The following is a 21,170-nucleotide window of genomic DNA, read 5'->3' as shown; positions in this document are numbered from 1 at the left end:
CAATGTAACAAGGAGAAACACCAGTAGGAGTCGTGCTGTAAGACTAGGCAACATCCTACTGAGGCGCGCAGCCGGTGGCCGGAAACGCCGAGGAAGTATTGAGCTCCAGGCCTTACTTCAAACCTACGGCAGGACAGTCAGTTATAGGCGGGCTGTCTCACCCAACATCACCTAAGCAGACACAGGGGGCAACATTTGGAGAGGGGCGACTCTAGGGTCCCGGAAGACCTCCGAGCCTACCCATCATACGGGTGCGTCCTAGCCATATCATCTGAGGGACGAAGAAGAACATCATAATCGAGTTGTGAGGGAACTTCAGAAACAGACAACAGTTGTAAGGACTATCCCGTAAGCACAGCAGGGAAGGACTGCAACACACAAGCGCTAGAAGGTAGGCACAGATTTCCACCTGCAAAGGGAACTCTGGAGGTGCCATCGGACCAGCCGGACTCAGGTAGCCCGGTTGACCATATTCCGGACTGAGGATCCTTAAGCCTTCAGTAAAGAGGTAAAGAAACTGCAACTTGGTGTCCTCGTTACTCGCAGCGACCTACACACCACCACATCTGCACATTGGCAACTTTCACTGGACGCCCCTCAGCAGGGTCACGGACCGGGCCTAGCCACCGTGACAACACCAGAACCGAGACACAGAGACTCGGTACCGGGTGCCCCTCGGCCCTGCAGCAGTGGGGGCGCTCCAACTTGGCGTCACGAACAGGATCTACTTAAGCCTGAAGAATCAGGTCATGTGTGCCTTGGAACTGTGATTTATTGTGCTTGGACTGTGACTTATTGCAAAGACTGTGTATTGCCACTTGCCGCCAACAATTCCCGCCAAAACTACCGCCATTACCACGCTAAGGAGAACGCAGGAGAAGAAGAAGGGCGTGGAGTAGGCGTGGACCAGCTGAAGAGCTCGAAAGACAATGGCCGCCCAGTCTAAACATTTTTGCATCCTGAGGACGTGTCCGTCAGCAGCCGAGGTCCGCCTTCTCATCCTCTTGGGGGGTGGAGACCATGGAGATGGGGCTGCCCACAAAAGAGACCGCGGGAAGAAGACACTGGAGAGGAAACAAAGATGGCGACGCCGGGAGCACCACGTGGGGACGACCCGACCCAGCATAAGGCTGCACCACCCGACACAGCCCCAGATGCGCCATCGTTGCAGGGACTGGCCCTTACGGAGCTACCGATGGGCAGACCCAACTGGCCGCTGTCTGAGGAGTGTGTGGCCGCAGCCGAGGCCCGGCAGATAACACGCCACCGGGAGGCCGATGCCCGGGTGATCGCTCGGCTGGGCCAGCTGTCATGGTTCCCAATGGCAAGGGAACATCAGAAACATATAAATAACGGACGAGCTCTGGGTGATGGAATCTCGAGCTGACCGTGAGCTAAATCTACCACACAACTAATAGTAGCCAGGGAGCATACCTACGACTTCCTAGATGCCACGCGCCAGCCGGAGGACTAACTACGCCTGGTAGAGGTAGGAACAGACCTGGCTTACCTCTAGGGAAATACCCCAAAAGATGATAGCAGCCCCCCACATGTAATAACGGTGAGTTCAAGAGGAAAAGACATACACAGTATGAAAGTAGATTTAGCAAAGAGAGGTCCACTTACTAGATAGCAGAAGGATACAAAAGAGGACTTCACGGTCAACTGAAAACCCTTTCAAAAAACCATCCTGAAATTACTTTAAGACTCCTGTGTCAACTCATGACACAGGAGTGGCAATTTCAGCCCGCAAGAGCTTCCAGCTACAGAGAATAACAAAAACTGCAAACTGGACAAAAGATAAAAAACAAAAGGACAAAGTCCACTTAGCTGATCAGCAGACTAGTAGCAGGAACATGCAACCGAAGGCTCTGGTTACAATGATGACCGGCAAGGAAATGACTGGAGAGCAAGGCTAAATAGGAAACTCGCAAACACTGATGGAAGCAGGTGAACAGAAGCAGCAAAGTGCAAACAAGTCACCAGTACCACCAGCAACCACCGGGTGAGCCCAAAAAGCGGAAACACAACAGTACCCTCCCCTTAAGGAGGGGGCACCGAACCCTCACAAGAACCGCCAGGGCGATCTGGATGAGCCCTATGAAAGGCACGAACCAAATCCGAGGCATGAACATCAGAGGCAGTTACCCAAGAATTATCTTCCTGACCATAGCCCTTCCACTTAACCAGATATTGAAGTCTCCGTCTGGAAATACGGGAGTCCAAGATCTTCTCTACCACGTACTCCAATTCACCCTCCACCAGCACAGGAGCAGGAGGTTCAGTAGAAGGAACCACCGGTACCTCATATCTCCGCAACAACGACCGATGGAACACATTATGGATAGCGAAAGATGCCGGGAGGTCCAAACGAAAGGAAACAGGGTTAAGAATCTCCAAAATCCTATAAGGACCGATGAACCGAGGCTTAAATTTAGGAGAAGAAACCCTCATAGGGACAAAACGGGAAGACAACCACACCAAGTCCCCAACACGAAGGTGGGGACCAACACGATGACGGCGGTTAGCAAACTGCTGAGTCCTCTCCTGGGACAATTCCAAATTATCCACCACTTGTCCCCAAATCCGATGCAACCGATCCACTACCGCATCCACTCCAGGACAATCCGAAGATTCAACCTGACCAGATGAAAAACGCGGATGAAACCCTGAATTGCAAAAGAAAGGAGACACCAAAGTGGCAGAACTAGCCCGATTATTAAGAGCAAACTCCGCCAACGGCAGAAAGGCAACCCAATCGTCCTGATCCGCAGACACAAAACACCTCAAATAAGTCTCCAAAGTTTGATTAGTTCGCTCCGTCTGGCCATTGGTCTGAGGATGGAATGCAGACGAAAAAGACAAATCAATGCCCAACCTGGCACAGACTGCCCGCCAAAATCTAGACACGAACTGGGTACCCCTGTCAGAAACGATGTTTTCCGGAATACCATGCAAGCGAACCACATTTTGAAAAAACAAAGGGACCAACTCAGATGAGGAAGGCAACTTAGGCAATGGCACCAAATGAACCATTTTAGAAAAACGGTCACACACCACCCAGATGACAGACATCTTCTGAGAAACAGGGAGGTCCGAGATAAAGTCCATAGAGATGTGCGTCCAAGGCCTCTTCGGAATAGGCAAGGGCAACGGATACTGATATTTGACTGTAATTTTATTCAGGAGTAGGGTTGAGCGAAACGGGTCGATCATTTTCAAAAGTCGCCGACTTTTGGCTAAGTCGGCGTCTCATGAAACCCGATCCGACCCCTGTGCTTGTCGGCCATGCGGTACGCGACTTTCGCGCCAAAGTCGCGATTCAATGATGCGAAAAGCGCCATTTCTCAGCCAATGAAGGTGAACGCAGAGTGTGGGCAGCGTGATGACATAGATCCTGGTCCCCACCATCTTAGAGAAGGGCATTGCAGTGATTGGCTTGCTGTCTGCGGCGTCACAGGGGCTATAAAGGGGCGTTCCCGCCGACCGCCATCTTACTGCTGCTGATCTGAGCTTAGGGACAGGTTGCTGCCGCTTCATCAGAAGCAGGGAGAGCGTTAGGCAGGGTCCACTAACCACCAAAACGCTTGTGCTGCAGCGATTTCCACTGTCCAACACCACCTTCGGTGTGCAGGGACTGTGGAAGCTATTTTTTTTTTTTTTTCCCCTCAGCGCTGTAGCTCATTGGGCTGCCCTAGAAGGCTCCGTGATAGCTGTATTGCTGTGTGTACGCCACTGTGGAAACCAACTGCTTTTTTCAAAGCACATATCCTCTTGTTCCTTCCTTTCTGCACAGCTATCTTTTTTGTTTGTCCACACTTTTTATTTAATTTGTGCATCAGTCCACTCCTATTGCTGCCTGCCATACCTGGCTTACATTACTGCAGGGAGATAGTAATTGTAGGACAGTTTTTTTTTTTGTTTTGTTTTTTTTTGTGGGAGATTAAGATTGGCATTTCTGCTACAGTGCCATCCCTGTGTGTGCCATCTCTCACTGAGTGGGCCATAGAAAGCCTATTTATTTTTTCCGTGATTTGTGTTCTAAAATCTACCTCAACACAAAAACACTACATCAATCAGTGGGAGAAAAATATTGGCCTCAGTCAGGGCTTGTGTGCCACTGCTGTGTGTGCTATCTCTCATTCAGTGGGCTATAGCAAGCCTATTTTTTTTTTTTTTTTTTAAATATTATTTGGTTTCTAAAGTCTCCCTGAAAAAAAAAAAAAAACCTAAAAAAACAGTGGGAGAGTAATATTGCCCTTTCAGCTTGTGTGCCAGTCTTGACTCCTGGGTGTGCCACCTCTCTCCCTCTCATTCAGTGGGCCATAGAAAGCCTATTTATTTTTTTTTTTAAATATTATTGGGTTTCTAAAGTCTCCCTTAAAAAACAAAAAATACATAAAAAAAACAGTGGGAGAGTAATATTGCCCTTTCAGCTTGTGTGCCAGTCTTGACTCCTGGGTGTGCCACCTCTCTCCCTTTCATTCAGTGGGCCATAGAAAGCCTATTTATTTTTTCCGTGATTTGTGTTCTAAATTGTACCTCAACACAAAAACACTACATCAATCAGTGGGAGAAAAATATTGGCCTCAGTCAGGGCTTGTGTGCCACTGCTGTGTGTGCTATCTCTCATTCAGTGGGCTATAGCAAGCCTATTTTTTTTTTTTTTTTTTTTTTAATATTATTTGGTTTCTAAAGTCTCCCTGAAAAAAAAAAAAAACCTAAAAAAACAGTGGGAGAGTAATATTGCCCTTTCAGCTTGTGTGCCAGTCTTGACTCCTGGGTGTGCCACCTCTCTCCCTCTCATTCAGTGGGCCATAGAAAGCCTATTTATTTTTTTTTAAAAATATTATTGGGTTTCTAAAGTCTCCCTTAAAAAACAAAAAATACATAAAAAAAACAGTGGGAGAGTAATATTGCCCTTTCAGCTTGTGTGCCAGTCTTGACTCCTGGGTGTGCCACCTCTCTCCCTTTCATTCAGTGGGCCATAGAAAGCCTATTTATTTTTTCCGTGATTTGTGTTCTAAATTGTACCTCAACACAAAAACACTACATCAATCAGTGGGAGAAAAATATTGGCCTCAGTCAGGGCTTGTGTGCCACTGCTGTGTGTGCTATCTCTCATTCAGTGGGCTATAGCAAGCCTATTTTTTTTTTTTTTTTTTTTTAATATTATTTGGTTTCTAAAGTCTCCCTGAAAAAAAAAAAAAAACCTAAAAAAACAGTGGGAGAGTAATATTGCCCTTTCAGCTTGTGTGCCAGTCTTGACTCCTGGGTGTGCCACCTCTCTCCCTCTCATTCAGTGGGCCATAGAAAGCCTATTTATTTTTTTTTTTAAATATTATTGGGTTTCTAAAGTCTCCCTTAAAAAACAAAAAATACATAAAAAAACAGTGGGAGAGTAATATTGCCCTTTCAGCTTGTGTGCCAGTCTTGACTCCTGGGTGTGCCACCTCTCTCCCTTTCATTCAGTGGGCCATAGAAAGCCTATTTATTTTTTTTTTTAAATATTATTGGGTTTCTAAAGTCTCCCTTAAAAAACAAAAAATACATAAAAAAACAGTGGGAGAGTAATATTGCCCTTTCAGCTTGTGTGCCAGTCTTGACTCCTGGGTGTGCCACCTCTCTCTCTCATTCAGTGGGCCATAGAAAGGCTATTTTTTTTTTTGTTTTTTTAATATTATTTGGTTTCTAAAGTCTCCCTGAAAAAAAAAAAAAAAAATACAAAAAACAGTGGGAGAGTAATATTGCCCTTTCAGCTTGTGTGCCAGTCTTGACTCCTGGGTGTGCCACCTCTCTCCCTTTCATTCAGTGGGCCATAGAAAGCCTATTTATTTTTTCCGTGATTTGTGTTCTAAATTCTACATCAACACAAAAACACTACATCAATCAGTGGGAGAAAAATATTGGCCTCAGTCAGGGCTTGTGTGCCACTGCTGTGTGTGCTATCTCTCATTCAGTGGGCTATAGCAAGCCTATTTTTTTTTTTTTTTTATATTATTTGGTTTCTAAAGTCTCCCTGAAAAAAAAAACAAAACCTAAAAAAACAGTGGGAGAGTAATATTGCCCTTTCAGCTTGTGTGCCAGTCTTGACTCCTGGGTGTGCCACCTCTCTCCCTCTCATTCAGTGGGCCATAGAAAGCCTATTTATTTTTTTTTTAAAATATTATTGGGTTTCTAAAGTCTCCCTTAAAAAACAAAAAATACATAAAAAAACAGTGGGAGAGTAATATTGCCCTTTCAGCTTGTGTGCCAGTCTTGACTCCTGGGTGTGCCACCTCTCTCCCTTTCATTCAGTGGGCCATAGAAAGCCTATTTATTTTTTTTAAAAAAATATTATTGGGTTTCTAAAGTCTCCCTTAAAAAACAAAAAATACATAAAAAAACAGTGGGAGAGTAATATTGCCCTTTCAGCTTGTGTGCCAGTCTTGACTCCTGGGTGTGCCACCTCTCTCTCTCATTCAGTGGGCCATAGAAAGGCTATTTATTTTTTTTTTAAATATTATTGGGTTTCTAAAGTCTCCCTTAAAAAACAAAAAATACATAAAAAAACAGTGGGAGAGTAATATTGCCCTTTCAGCTTGTGTGCCAGTTTTGACTCCTGGGTGTGCCACCTCTCTCTCTCATTCAGTGGGCCATAGAAAGGCTATTTATTTTTTTGGTTTTTTTTAATATTATTTGGTTTCTAAAGTCTCCCTGAAAAAAAAAAAAAAAACATACAAAAAACAGTGGGAGAGTAATATTGCCCTTTCAGCTTGTGTGCCAGTCTTGACTCCTGGGTGTGCCACCTCTCTCCCTTTCATTCAGTGGGCCATAGAAAGCCTATTTATTTTTTTTTTAAAATATTATTGGGTTTCTAAAGTCTCCCTTAAAAAACAAAAAATACATAAAAAAACAGTGGGAGAGTAATATTGCCCTTTCAGCTTGTGTGCCAGTCTTGACTCCTGGGTGTGCCACCTCTCTCTCTCATTCAGTGGGCCATAGAAAGGCTATTTATTTATTTTTTTAAATATTATTGGGTTTCTAAAGTCTCCCTTAAAAAACAAAAAATACATAAAAAAACAGTGGGAGAGTAATATTGCCCTTTCAGCTTGTGTGCCAGTCTTGACTCCTGGGTGTGCCACCTCTCTCTCTCATTCAGTGGGCCATAGAAAGCCTATTTATTTTTTTTTTTAAATATTATTGGGTTTCTAAAGTCTCCCTTAAAAAACAAAAAATACATAAAAAAACAGTGGGAGAGTAATATTGCCCTTTCAGCTTGTGTGCCAGTCTTGACTCCTGGGTGTGCCACCTCTCTCCCTTTCATTCAGTGGGCCATAGAAAGCCTATTTATTTTTTTTTAAAAATATTATTGGGTTTCTAAAGTCTCCCTTAAAAAACAAAAAATACATAAAAAAACAGTGGGAGAGTAATATTGCCCTTTCAGCTTGTGTGCCAGTCTTGACTCCTGGGTGTGCCACCTCTCTCCCTTTCATTCAGTGGGCCATAGAAAGCCTATTTATTTTTTCCGTGATTTGTGTTCTAAATTCTACCTCAACACAAAAACACTACATCAATCAGTGGGAGAAAAATATTGGCCTCAGTCAGGGCTTGTGTGCCACTGCTGTGTGTGCTATCTCTCATTCAGTGGGCTATAGCAAGCCTATTTTTTTTTTTTTTTAATATTATTTGGTTTCTAAAGTCTCCCTGAAAAAAAAAACAAAACCTAAAAAAACAGTGGGAGAGTAATATTGCCCTTTCAGCTTGTGTGCCAGTCTTGACTCCTGGGTGTGCCACCTCTCTCCCTCTCATTCAGTGGGCCATAGAAAGCCTATTTATTTTTTTTAAAAATATTATTGGGTTTCTAAAGTCTCCCTTAAAAAACAAAAAATACATAAAAAAACAGTGGGAGAGTAATATTGCCCTTTCAGCTTGTGTGCCAGTCTTGACTCCTGGGTGTGCCACCTCTCTCCCTTTCATTCAGTGGGCCATAGAAAGCCTATTTATTTTTTTTTTTAAATATTATTGGGTTTCTAAAGTCTCCCTTAAAAAACAAAAAATACATAAAAAAACAGTGGGAGAGTAATATTGCCCTTTCAGCTTGTGTGCCAGTCTTGACTCCTGGGTGTGCCACCTCTCTCCCTTTCATTCAGTGGGCCATAGAAAGCCTATTTATTTTTTTTTTTTTAAATATTATTGGGTTTCTAAAGTCTCCCTTAAAAAACAAAAAATACATAAAAAAACAGTGGGAGAGTAATATTGCCCTTTCAGCTTGTGTGCCAGTCTTGACTACTGGGTGTGCCACCTCTCTCTCTCATTCAGTGGGCCATAGAAAGGCTATTTTTTTTTGGTTTTTTTAATATTATTTGGTTTCTAAAGTCTCCCTGAAAAAAAAAAAAAAAAATACAAAAAACAGTGGGAGAGTAATATTGCCCTTTCAGCTTGTGTGCCAGTCTTGACTCCTGGGTGTGCCACCTCTCTCCCTTTCATTCAGTGGGCCATAGAAAGCCTATTTATTTTTTCCGTGATTTGTGTTCTAAATTCTACCTCAACACAAAAACACTACATCAATCAGTGGGAGAAAAATATTGGCCTCAGTCAGGGCTTGTGTGCCACTGCTGTGTGTGCTATCTCTCATTCAGTGGGCTATAGCAAGCCTATTTTTTTTTTTTTTTTAATATTATTTGGTTTCTAAAGTCTCCCTGAAAAAAAAAACAAAACCTAAAAAAACAGTGGGAGAGTAATATTGCCCTTTCAGCTTGTGTGCCAGTCTTGACTCCTGGGTGTGCCACCTCTCTCCCTCTCATTCAGTGGGCCATAGAAAGCCTATTTATTTTTTTTTTTAAATATTATTGGGTTTCTAAAGTCTCCCTTAAAAAACAAAAAATACATAAAAAAACAGTGGGAGAGTAATATTGCCCTTTCAGCTTGTGTGCCAGTCTTGACTCCTGGGTGTGCCACCTCTCTCCCTTTCATTCAGTGGGCCATAGAAAGCCTATTTATTTTTTTTTTAAAATATTATTGGGTTTCTAAAGTCTCCCTTAAAAAACAAAAAATACATAAAAAAACAGTGGGAGAGTAATATTGCCCTTTCAGCTTGTGTGCCAGTCTTGACTCCTGGGTGTGCCACCTCTCTCTCTCATTCAGTGGGCCATAGAAAGGCTATTTATTTTTTTTTTTAAATATTATTGGGTTTCTAAAGTCTCCCTTAAAAAACAAAAAATACATAAAAAAACAGTGGGAGAGTAATATTGCCCTTTCAGCTTGTGTGCCAGTCTTGACTCCTGGGTGTGCCACCTCTCTCTCTCATTCAGTGGGCCATAGAAAGCCTATTTATTTTTTTTTTTAAATATTATTGGGTTTCTAAAGTCTCCCTTAAAAAACAAAAAATACATAAAAAAACAGTGGGAGAGTAATATTGCCCTTTCAGCTTGTGTGCCAGTCTTGACTCCTGGGTGTGCCACCTCTCTCCCTTTCATTCAGTGGGCCATAGAAAGCCTATTTATTTTTTTTTAAAAATATTATTGGGTTTCTAAAGTCTCCCTTAAAAAACAAAAAATACATAAAAAAACAGTGGGAGAGTAATATTGCCCTTTCAGCTTGTGTGCCAGTCTTGACTCCTGGGTGTGCCACCTCTCTCCCTTTCATTCAGTGGGCCATAGAAAGCCTATTTATTTTTTTTTTAAAATATTATTGGGTTTCTAAAGTCTCCCTTAAAAAACAAAAAATACATAAAAAAACAGTGGGAGAGTAATATTGCCCTTTCAGCTTGTGTGCCAGTCTTGACTCCTGGGTGTGCCACCTCTCTCTCTCATTCAGTGGGCCATAGAAAGGCTATTTTTTTTTTTGTTTTTTTAATATTATTTGGTTTCTAAAGTCTCCCTGAAAAAAAAAAAAAACCATACAAAAAACAGTGGGAGAGTAATATTGCCCTTTCAGCTTGTGTGCCAGTCTTGACTCCTGGGTGTGCCACCTCTCTCCCTTTCATTCAGTGGGCCATAGAAAGCCTATTTATTTTTTCCGTGATTTGTGTTCTAAATTCTACCTCAACACAAAAACACTACATCAATCAGTGGGAGAAAAATATTGGCCTCAGTCAGGGCTTGTGTGCCACTGCTGTGTGTGCTATCTCTCATTCAGTGGGCTATAGAAAGCCTATTTATTTATTTATTTTTTTTCTTATTATTTGGTTTCTAAAGTCTCCCTGAAAAAAAAAAATACATAAATTAGGTGGGAGATTAATATTGACATTAGTGCTTGAGTGACAGTCCTGCGTGTGTGTCATCTCTGTGATTTTGTGCCACAGAAAACAGAGTGTGTAACATTGTGCCTGATTTTCCTTGTGGTCTCACCAACCTGTTAAGGGATATTGAAATCATACTGAAGTTATAGCTCACCGTGTAAGTTGTTTGACAGCAACAAATAAAGTTACTTTGGTTAAGATTTTAAAACAATGAGGAAGTCTGGTGCAAGAGGTCGTCGTGGGCGTTCATTGTCAGCTGGTAATGATGGTAGTGGTAGTGGAGCATCAGGTGGTCGTGGGGATAAAAATATTCCACCTAAGTCTGGAGCTGTGGAGCCAGTTTCGTCGTCAGGCTACACAAGGCCTCGAACGCTCTCTTTTCTGGGAGTAGGAAAACCGCTTTTAAAGGCGGAGCAGCAACAGCAAGTTTTGGCTTACATTGGAGACTCAGCCTCTAGGTCTTTTGCCTCCTCTTCCGAAACTGGTAAATGTAAAAGCGGCGCGTCGCTTGTGGATGTTCACGGTCAGGGACAAGTCGCTTCCTTGTCCTCCTCAGCAAAAACTACAACAAGAGAGAAGGATGCAGCAGGCGACACAACGGGTCACTCTATGGAGCTCTTTACACATACCGTCCCTGGCTTAGAAAGTGAAACATTTAACAGGCCATGCCCATTACAAGTATATTCTGACATGGAGTGCACTGATGCACAGCCACAGCCAGAGTATTATGCTGCTCCTTTGACTCAGACCACCACATTGCCCTCTCAGGGTACAGATCCACAATCAGACCCTGATGAGACTATGTTGCCCCGCCACGAACGCTATACCACCGACCGACACAGTGACACAGACGAAGTTGCACACGAGCTCGAAGAGGAGGTAATAGATGACCCAGTTATTGACCCCGATTGGCAGCCATTGGGGGAACAGGGTGCAGGCGGCAGTAGTTCAGAAGCGGAGGTGGAGGAGGGGCCGCAGCAGGCATCAACATCGCAACAGGTTCCATCTGCCGGGCCCGTATCTGGCCCAAAACGCGTGTCAAAGCCAAAACCTGTTGGAGCACAGCGTTGCCATCCGGTTAAAGCTCAGTCTGTAATCCCTGAAAAGGGATCCGAGTCTAGGAAGAGTGCAGTCTGGCATTTTTTTAAACAACATCCAACTGATCAGCGCAAAGTCATCTGTCAAAAATGTTCAACTAGCTTAAGCAGAGGTCAGAATCTGAAAAGTCTAAATACTAGTTGCATGCATAGACACTTAACCACCATGCATTTTCAAGCCTGGACTAACTACCAAACGTCCCTCAAGGTTGTAGCACCCTCGGCCAATGAAGCTAGTCAGCAACGCAACATCCCTTCCGTCACTGTAAGGCCACCATTTTCCGCACCACCGGCAGTATCTGTGCAGGTTTCTTTGCCAGCCAAAAGCAGTCAGGGTCAGGGAATCACCAGTTTTGTAGGAGGAAATATTGCATCTAGGGCACCGGCGGAAACAATACCGTCTCCAACCGTCTCTCAGTCTGCCATGTACACCGGCACACCCGAAAGTTCCACGATCTCCAGCTCTCCAGTCCAGCTCACCCTACATGAGACTCTGGTTAGAAAAAGGAAGTACTTATCCTCGCATCCGCGTACACAGGGTTTTAACGCCCACATAGCTAGACTAATCTCGTTAGAGATGATGCCCTACCGGTTAGTTGAAAGCGAAGCTTTCAAAGCCCTGATGGAGTACGCTGAACCACGATACGAGCTACCCAGTCGACACTTTTTTTTCCAGAAAAGCCATCCCAGCCCTGCACCAGCATGTTAAACAGCGCATCGTCCATGCACTCAGGCAATCTGTGAGTACAAAGGTGCACCTGACTACAGATGCATGGACCAGTAGGCATGGCCAGGGACGTTATGTGTCCATCACGGCACACTGGGTGAATGTGGTGGATGCAGGGTCCACAGGCGACATCAATTTAGGGACAGTTGTGCCTAGCCCACGGTCTAGGAAACAGTTGGCTGTAGGCGTTCGCACCCCCTCCTCCTCCTCCTCCTCGTCCTCCTGCAGAAGCTACAGCTCTTCCACAGAACGCAGTCTGCCAACCACTCCATCGGCAGATGACACTGTTGCACACCAGTTGTCCCATTATGGGCCAGCTACTGCCAAGCGTCAGCAGGCTGTATTGGCTATGAAGTGCTTGGGCGACAACAGACACACCGCGGAAGTTCTGTCCGAGTTCTTGCAACAAGAAACACAGTCGTGGCTGGGCACAGTAGATCTTGAGGCAGGCAAGGTAGTGAGTGATAACGGAAGGAATTTCATGGCTGCCATCTCCCTTTCCCAACTGAAACACATTCCTTGCCTGGCTCACACCTTAAACCTGGTGGTGCAGTGCTTATTGAAAACTTATCCTGGGTTCTCCGACCTGCTCCTCAAAGTGCGTGCACTTTGCTCACATATCCGACGTTCGCCTGTACACGCCAGCCGTATGCAGACCTATCAGCGGTCTTTGAACCTTCCCCAGCATCGCCTAATCATAGACGTTGCAACAAGGTGGAACTCAACACTGCACATGCTTCAGAGACTGTGCGAACAGAGGCGTGCTGTTATTTATTTGTGGGAGGATACACGGGCAGGCAGTAGGATGGCAGACATGGAGTTGTCAGGTGTGCAGTGGTCTAAGATACAAGACATGTGTCAAGTCCTTCAGTGTTTTGAGGAATGCACACGGCTGGTTAGTGCAGACAACGCCGTAATAAGCATGAGCATCCCCCTAATGCGTCTGCTGATGCAAAGTTTGACGCACATAAAGGAGCAGGCGTCTGCACCAGAGGAAGAGGAAAGCCTTGATGACAGTCAGCCATTGTCTGGTCAGGGCAGTGTACAGGACGAGGTAGCGGGCGAAGAGGAGGTGGAGGACGAGGAGGATGATGGGGATGAGTATATTTTTAATGCCGAACCTTTCCCGGGGGCACAGGAAATTGGTTGCGTGTCACGGCCGGGTTCTGGTTTTTTGAGGGACACAAGTGACGTAGATTTGCCTGCAACTGCCCCTCAACCAATCACAACCGGAGATTTGACAACTGGAACTTTGGCCCACATGGCGGATTATGCCTTACGTATCCTAAAAAGGGACACACGCATTACGAAAATGATGAACGATGACGATTACTGGTTGGCCTGCCTCCTTGATCCACGCTATAAAGGCAAATTGCAAAATATTATGCCACATGAGAACTTGGAACTAATATTAGCAACCAAACAATCAACTCTTGTTGACCGTTTGCTTCAGGCATTCCCAGCACACAGCGCACGTGATCGTTCTCACACGAGCTCCAGGGGGCAGCAGACTAGGAGTGTTAGGGGTGCACACATCAGAAGTGGCGTTGGACAGAGGGGTTTTCTGACCAGGTTGTGGAGTGATTTTGCTATGACCGCAGACAGGACAGGTACTGCTGCATCAATTGAAAGTGACAGGAGACAACATTTGTCCAGTATGGTTACTAACTATTTTTCATCCCTTATCGATGTTCTCCCTCAACCGTCATTCCCATTTGATTACTGGGCCTCCAAATTAGACACCTGGCCAGAATTGGCAGAATATGCATTGCAGGAGCTTGCTTGCCCGGCAGCAAGTGTCCTATCAGAAAGAGTATTCAGTGCTGCAGGTTCAATATTAACCGAAAAAAGGACTCGTCTGGCTACCCAAAATGTTGACGATCTAACATTCATTAAAATGAACCACAACTGGATTTCGAAATCTTTTGCCCCACCTTGCCCGGCCGACACCTAGCTTTCCTATGAAAAGCTCTTGCCTGTGAATTACTTTTCTAATGTCTAATTTGCTGCAGCTGATTGTACAGCATACGACATGTTTACACCTCCCTAAATGGCAAAACTCCCCACACGGGGCCGTGGTATCGCGACTTGGCGCAAGCACCCGTGAGACTGCTGTTTGTCTGAAGAGGTGGGTGTGCTCGCTTTTGGTTGACGGCATTGCTACTGGGTCCCTCATAGTACAATGTAGTGTCTCTGGCGGTGGTGGTGCGCACCCAACGTCAGACACACCGTTGTAACATGAGGGGCCCTGGGGCGGTCCCGCCGGCCTCAAGAGAGTTCCCCCCTACCCCAGCTCAAAATGTGCTCTACCACGTCCAAAATTATGTCGCACAGCTCCACCAATCTTTAGTCTATTCGCTGACATCATTCAATGTCTGGCACTGACAATACAAATTTGTAGACATCTATGATGCAACTTAAAGTAGTCTGTGTCTGTGTCCTATATTGGCACCATTAAATAGTTACTGCCAAATTACTATGTCAGAAACTCAGTAGATGAGCCCACCCCTGTACCTAAGTATGCCACCTTTTTTTTTGTTGTGGTTGTTTTGCGAGACATTAACATCTATTTATATTTTGGGAGTACTGGGACAGACACTCCTTGCACTACTCCTCCACTCACCACCAAGCTGCCTGTGTATCCATGTAACCGCTGTAAAGCTGCCATGAGCTTATTGTTTGTTATTTTAGGCCTTTGAAGCCTGTCTGCGGTCCCTCCTTCCACTAGTCCTCCACTGACCAGACAACTGCTGCCCGTGTACCCCTGGAACCAATTATAAAGTGCCTACAGCCAGCCCATTTTCTTATGTTAGGCCTTTGAAGCCTGTCTGCGGTCCCTACTTTAAATACTCCTCCACTGACCACCAAGCTGCCTGCCCGTGTATCCATGTAACCGCTGTAAAACTGCCATGAGCCTATTGTTTGTTATGTTAGGCCTTTGATAGCCTGTCTGCGGTCCCTACTTTAAATACTCCTCCACTCACCACCAAGCTGCCTGCCCGTGTATCCATGTAACCGCTGTAAAACTGCCATAAGCCTATTGTTTGTTATTTTAGGCCTTTGATAGCCTGTCTGCGGTCCCTACTTTAAATACTCCTCCACTGACCAGACCACTGCTGCCCGTGTACCCCTGGAACCAATTATAAAGTGCCTACAGCCAGCCCATTTTCTTATGTTAGGCCTTTGAAGCCTGTCTGCGGTCCCTACTTTAAATACTCCTCCACTGACCACCAAGCTGCCTGCCCGTGTATCCATGTAACCGCTGTAAAACTGCCATAAGCCTATTGTTTGTTATTTTAGGCCTTTGATAGCCTGTCTGCGGTCCCTACTTTAAATACTCCTCCACTGACCAGACCACTGCTGCCCGTGTACCCCTGGAACCAATTATAAAGTGCCTACAGCCAGCCCATTTTCTTATGTTAGGCCTTTGAAGCCTGTCTGCGGTCCCTACTTTAAATACTCCTCCACTGACCACCAAGCTGCCTGCCCGTGTATCCATGTAACCGCTGTAAAACTGCCATGAGCCTATTGTTTGTTATTTTAGGCCTTTGAAGCCTGTCTGCGGTCCCTCCTTCCACTAGTCCTCCACTGACCAGACCACTGCTGCCCGTGTACCCCTGGAACCAATTATAAAGTGCCTACAGCCAGCCCATTTTCTTATGTTAGGCCTTTGAAGCCTGTCTGCGGTCCCTACTTTAAATACTCCTCCACTGACCACCAAGCTGCCTGCCCGTGTATCCATGTAACCACTGTAAAACTGCCATGAGCCTATTGTTTGTTATGTTAGGCCTTTGATAGCCTGTCTGCGGTCCCTACTTTAAATACTCCTCCACTCACCACCAAGCTGCCTGCCCGTGTATCCATGTAACCGCTGTAAAACTGCCATAAGCCTATTGTTTGTTATTTTAGGCCTTTGATAGCCTGTCTGCGGTCCCTACTTTAAATACTCCTCCACTGACCAGACCACTGCTGCCCGTGTACCCCTGGAACCAATTATTAAGTGCCTACAGCCAGCCCATTTTCTTATGTTAGGCCTTTGAAGCCTGTCTGCGGTCCCTACTTTAAATACTCCTCCACTGACCACCAAGCTGCCTGCCCGTGTATCCATGTAACCGCTGTAAAACTGCAATGAGCCTATTGTTTGTTATTTTAGGCCTTTGATAGCCTGTCTGCGGCCCCTACTTGCAATACTCCTCCACTGACCACAATGCTGCCTGGAGTGCCTGCCTGTGTATCCATGTAACCGATGTAAAACTGCCATGACTGCCTACTGTTTGTTATTTTAGGCCTTTAATAGCCTGTCTGCAGCCCCTACTTGCAATACTCCTCCACTGACCACACCAATGCTGCCCGTGTACCCCTGGAACCTATTTAAAAGTTCATAGAGCCTAGTTATATATTTTATTTACTATTAATAAGGCCATGATGGACTACGCTGTACCACGCTACAAGCTAACCAGTCGACACTTCTTTTGCGAGAAAAGCCATCCCAACCCTCCACCAGCATGTAGAAGACCGCATTGTCCATGCACTCTGGCAATCTGTGAGTACAAAGGTGCACCTGACAACAGACGCATGGACCTGTAGGCATGGCCACGGAAGATTACGTGTCCATTACGGCGCAATGGGTTAATGTGGTGGATGCATGGTCCACAGGGGACAGCCTACTAAGTCTGTCTGCAGTCCCTAATTCAAATTGTCCTCCACTGTCTAAATCGGAGCTTCCACCTTCTGGCTTTCGGCCTATAGTATCAGAAATTAAACTGCATTTGGCCTTCAACTTTGGTTAGGGCCTACTAACGGCTTCTGCCCCTCCCTGGTGTTGCCCTCAACTAAATAAAGCTGAGCTTCAACCTTCTGCTCCAAATTACCATTTTGAAAAATGCAATAGGCTTTTCCGGCCTACTAAAGGTGTCTGTCTGTGTGCCCCTGCCTGGTGTTGCCCTCAACTAAATAAAGCTGAGCTTCAACCTTCCGGCTCTCATTAAGTGGTTTTAAAAAAAAAAAAATGGTGGTTAGGGCCTACTAACGGCTTCTGCCCCTCCCTGGTGTTGTCCTCAACTAAATAAAGCTGAGCTTCAACCTTCCGGCTCTCATTAAGTGGTTTTAAAAAAAAAAAATGGTGGTTAGGGCCTACTAACGGCTTCTGCCCCTGCCTGGTGTTGTCCTCAACTAAATAAAGCTGAGCTTCAACCTTCTGCTCCAAATTACCATTTTTAAAAATGCAATAGGCTTTTCCGGCCTACTAAAGGTGTCTGTCTGTGTGCCCCTGCCTGGTGTTGCCCTCAACTAAATAAAGCTGAGCTTCAACCTTCTGCTCCAAATTACCATTTTAAAAAATGCAATAGGCTTTTCCGGCCTACTAAAGGTGTCTGTCTGTGTGCCCCTGCCTGGTGTTGTCCTCAACTAAATAAAGCTGAGCTTCAACCTTCCGGCTCTCATTAAGTGGTTTTAAAAAAAAAAATGGTGGTTAGGGCCTACTAACGGCTTCTGCCCCTCCCTGGTGTTGTCCTCAACTAAATAAAGCTGAGCTTCAACCTTCCGGCTCTCATTAAGTGGTTTTAAAAAAAAAAAATGGTGGTTAGGGCCTACTAACGGCTTCTGCCCCTGCCTGGTGTTGTCCTCAACTAAATAAAGCTGAGCTTCAACCTTCTGCTCCAAATTACCATTTTAAAAAATGCAATAGGCTTTTCCGGCCTACTAAAGGTATCTGTCTGTGTGCCCCTGCCTGGTGTTGTCCTCAACTAAATAAAGCTGAGCTTCAACCTTCCGGCTCTCATTAAGTGGTTTTAAAAAAAAAAATGGTGGTTAGGGCCTACTAACGGCTTCTGCCCCTCCCTGGTGTTGTCCTCAACTAAATAAAGCTGAGCTTCAACCTTCCGGCTCTCATTAAGTGGTTTTAAAAAAAAAAAAATGGTGGTTAGGGCCTACTAACGGCTTCTGCCCCTGCCTGGTGTTGTCCTCAACTAAATAAAGCTGAGCTTCAACCTTCTGCTCCAAATTACCATTTTAAAAAATGCAATAGGCTTTTCCGGCCTACTAAAGGTGTCTGTCTGTGTGCCCCTGCCTGGTGTTGTCCTCAACTAAATAAAGCTGAGCTTCAACCTTCCGGCTCTCATTAAGTGGTTTTTAAAAAAAAAATGGTGGTTAGGGCCTACTAACGGCTTCTGCCCCTCCCTGGTGTTGTCCTCAACTAAATAAAGCTGAGCTTCAACCTTCCGGCTCTCATTAAGTGGTTTTAAAAAAAAAAATGGTGGTTAGGGCCTACTAACGGCTTCTGCCCCTCCCTGGTGTTGTCCTCAACTAAATAAAGCTGAGCTTCAACCTTCCGGCTCTCATTAAGTGGTTTTTTAAAAAAAAATGGTGGTTAGGGCCTACTAACGGCTTCTGCCCCTCCCTGGTGTTGTCCTCAACTAAATAAAGCTGAGCTTCAACCTTCCGGCTCTCATTAAGTGGTTTTAAAAAAAAAAAATGGTGGCTAGGGCCTACTAACGGCTTCTGCCCCTGCCTGGTGTTGTCCTCAACTAAATAAAGCTGAGCTTCAACCTTCTGCTCCAAATTACCATTTTAAAAAATGCAATAGGCTTTTCCGGCCTACTAAAGGTGTCTGTCTGTGTGCCCCTGCCTGGTGTTGTCCTCAACTAAATAAAGCTGAGCTTCAACCTTCCGGCTCTCATTAAGTGGTTTTTAAAAAAAAAATGGTGGTTAGGGCCTACTAACGGCTTCTGCCCCTCCCTGGTGTTGTCCTCAACTAAATAAAGCTGAGCTTCAACCTTCCGGCTCTCATTAAGTGGTTTTAAAAAAAAAAAAATGGTGGTTAGGGCCTACTAACGGCTTCTGCCCCTGCCTGGTGTTGTCCTCAACTAAATAAAGCTGAGCTTCAACCTTCTGCTCCAAATTACCATTTTAAAAAATGCAATAGGCTTTTCCGGCCTACTAAAGGTGTCTGTCTGTGTGCCCCTGCCTGGTGTTGTCCTCAACTAAATAAAGCTGAGCTTCAACCTTCCGGCTCTCATTAAGTGGTTTTAAAAAAAAAAATGGTGGTTAGGGCCTACTAACGGCTTCTGCCCCTCCCTGGTGTTGTCCTCAACTAAATAAAGCTGAGCTTCAACCTTCCGGCTCTCATTAAGTGGTTTTAAAAAAAAAAAATGGTGGTTAGGGCCTACTAACGGCTTCTGCCCCTGCCTGGTGTTGTCCTCAACTAAATAAAGCTGAGCTTCAACCTTCTGCTCCAAATTACCATTTTAAAAAATGCAATAGGCTTTTCCGGCCTACTAAAGGTGTCTGTCTGTGTGCCCCTGCCTGGTGTTGTCCTCAACTAAATAAAGCTGAGCTTCAACCTTCCGGCTCTCATTAAGTGGTTTTTAAAAAAAAAATGGTGGTTAGGGCCTACTAACGGCTTCTGCCCCTCCCTGGTGTTGTCCTCAACTAAATAAAGCTGAGCTTCAACCTTCCGGCTCTCATTAAGTGGTTTTAAAAAAAAAAATGGTGGTTAGGGCCTACTAACGGCTTCTGCCCCTCCCTGGTGTTGTCCTCAACTAAATAAAGCTGAGCTTCAACCTTCCGGCTCTCATTAAGTGGTTTTAAAAAAAAAAAATGGTGGTTAGGGCCTACTAACGGCTTCTGCCCCTCCCTGGTGTTGCCCTCAACTGAACAAAGCTGAGCTTCCACATTCTGGCTTTCGCCCTATACTATCAGATATTAAACTGCATTTGGCCTACTAGTGTGGTTAGGCCCTTGAAACAGTGTCTGCTGCTCTTGGGTTTGCTACTCCACTGAACAAAGCAATGCCGCCTGTTTAGTCCTGTTACCAATTTTGAACTGCATGTAGCCTACTTTATTCTTTGGCCCTATATCTGTTTCCTCCTCATCCTGCCCATTGCCCAGCCACTGCTAAATGAGTCTGCTGGTACATTGACCTAGACCACTACATTCCCCTTGTACTCTACACAGCCAGAATCTGTCCCTGCTTAAAGTAAGGTTCCCCTTCCCGCATGTTATACCACCTTACACAGGGACAAAGAGGAAGGTGCAGATGAAAGTGCAGGTTCCTTCATCAGGTGGGGGGGCATACTCGTTGGCGACGTCACTGGCACAGGGCCCCTCAGAGTACGCAAAAGTGTCGCTGCTGGTGGGAGGCGCCCCCGCCATGCAAACACACCGCCGTACTTTGAGGGGCCCTGTGCCAGTGGCAATGCGAACGAGTGGGCCCCCCCCTGCTTGCTCAGGATCACAGCACTTGCAACTTTTAAATACTTACCTTTCCCTGCAACACCGCCGTGACGTAGTCCGCATTTCCTGGGCCCACGAAAAACTTGAGCCAGCCCTACTCCCCCCACAACTTTCCCCCAATTCCCTATGCCCAACTATTATTATACAGTTAATTAAGATTGGCAAGCTTCAGAAACAAGAATGGATGTTTTTGGCATTAAAATGGGCACTGTAGGTGTTTTCCTGGCCTCCACTCACTGCCGACTATGCTTCCCCATTGACTTGCATTGGGTTTCGTGTTTCGGTCGATCCCCGACTTTTAGCGATAATCGGCCGACTGCACTCGACTCGACTCTGGACAAAATCGGGTTTCCCAAAACCCTACTCGATCTTAAAAAAATGAAAGTCGCTCAACCCTATTCAGGAGTCGATAATCAATACAAGTGTCATGAATCCCCAATGGCGAGGGATAGCACAGGACAAGCGAAGTATAACAAATATCGGACGAGCTCTAGGGTGATGGAACCTGGGCTGACCGCTGCCCTACGCCTGACAAACGCAACTAGAGATAGCCAGGGAGCGTGCCTACGTTGGTTCTAGACGCCACGCACCAGCCTAAGAGCTAACTAGTACTGCAGAGAAAACAAAGACCTCACTTGCCTCCAGAGGAATTAACCCCAAAGGTATAGTTGCCCCCCACATGTATTGACAGTGAAATGAGAGGAAGGCACACACATAGAGATGATGTATATAGTTTTAGCAAATAGAGGCCCGCTGAAAACTAGAAAGCAGAATGATACAAAAGGGGACTGAGCGGTCAGCAAAAAACCCTAATCAACAATACCATCCTGAGATTACAAGAACCCATGTGCCAACTCATGGCACATGGGGAGAACCTCAGTCCACTAGAGCA

This window comes from Ranitomeya variabilis, chromosome 5 (assembly GCF_051348905.1).
Source record: "Ranitomeya variabilis isolate aRanVar5 chromosome 5, aRanVar5.hap1, whole genome shotgun sequence".
Lineage (NCBI taxonomy): Eukaryota > Metazoa > Chordata > Amphibia > Anura > Dendrobatidae > Ranitomeya > Ranitomeya variabilis.
Note: the sequence above shows the minus strand (reverse complement) of the source record.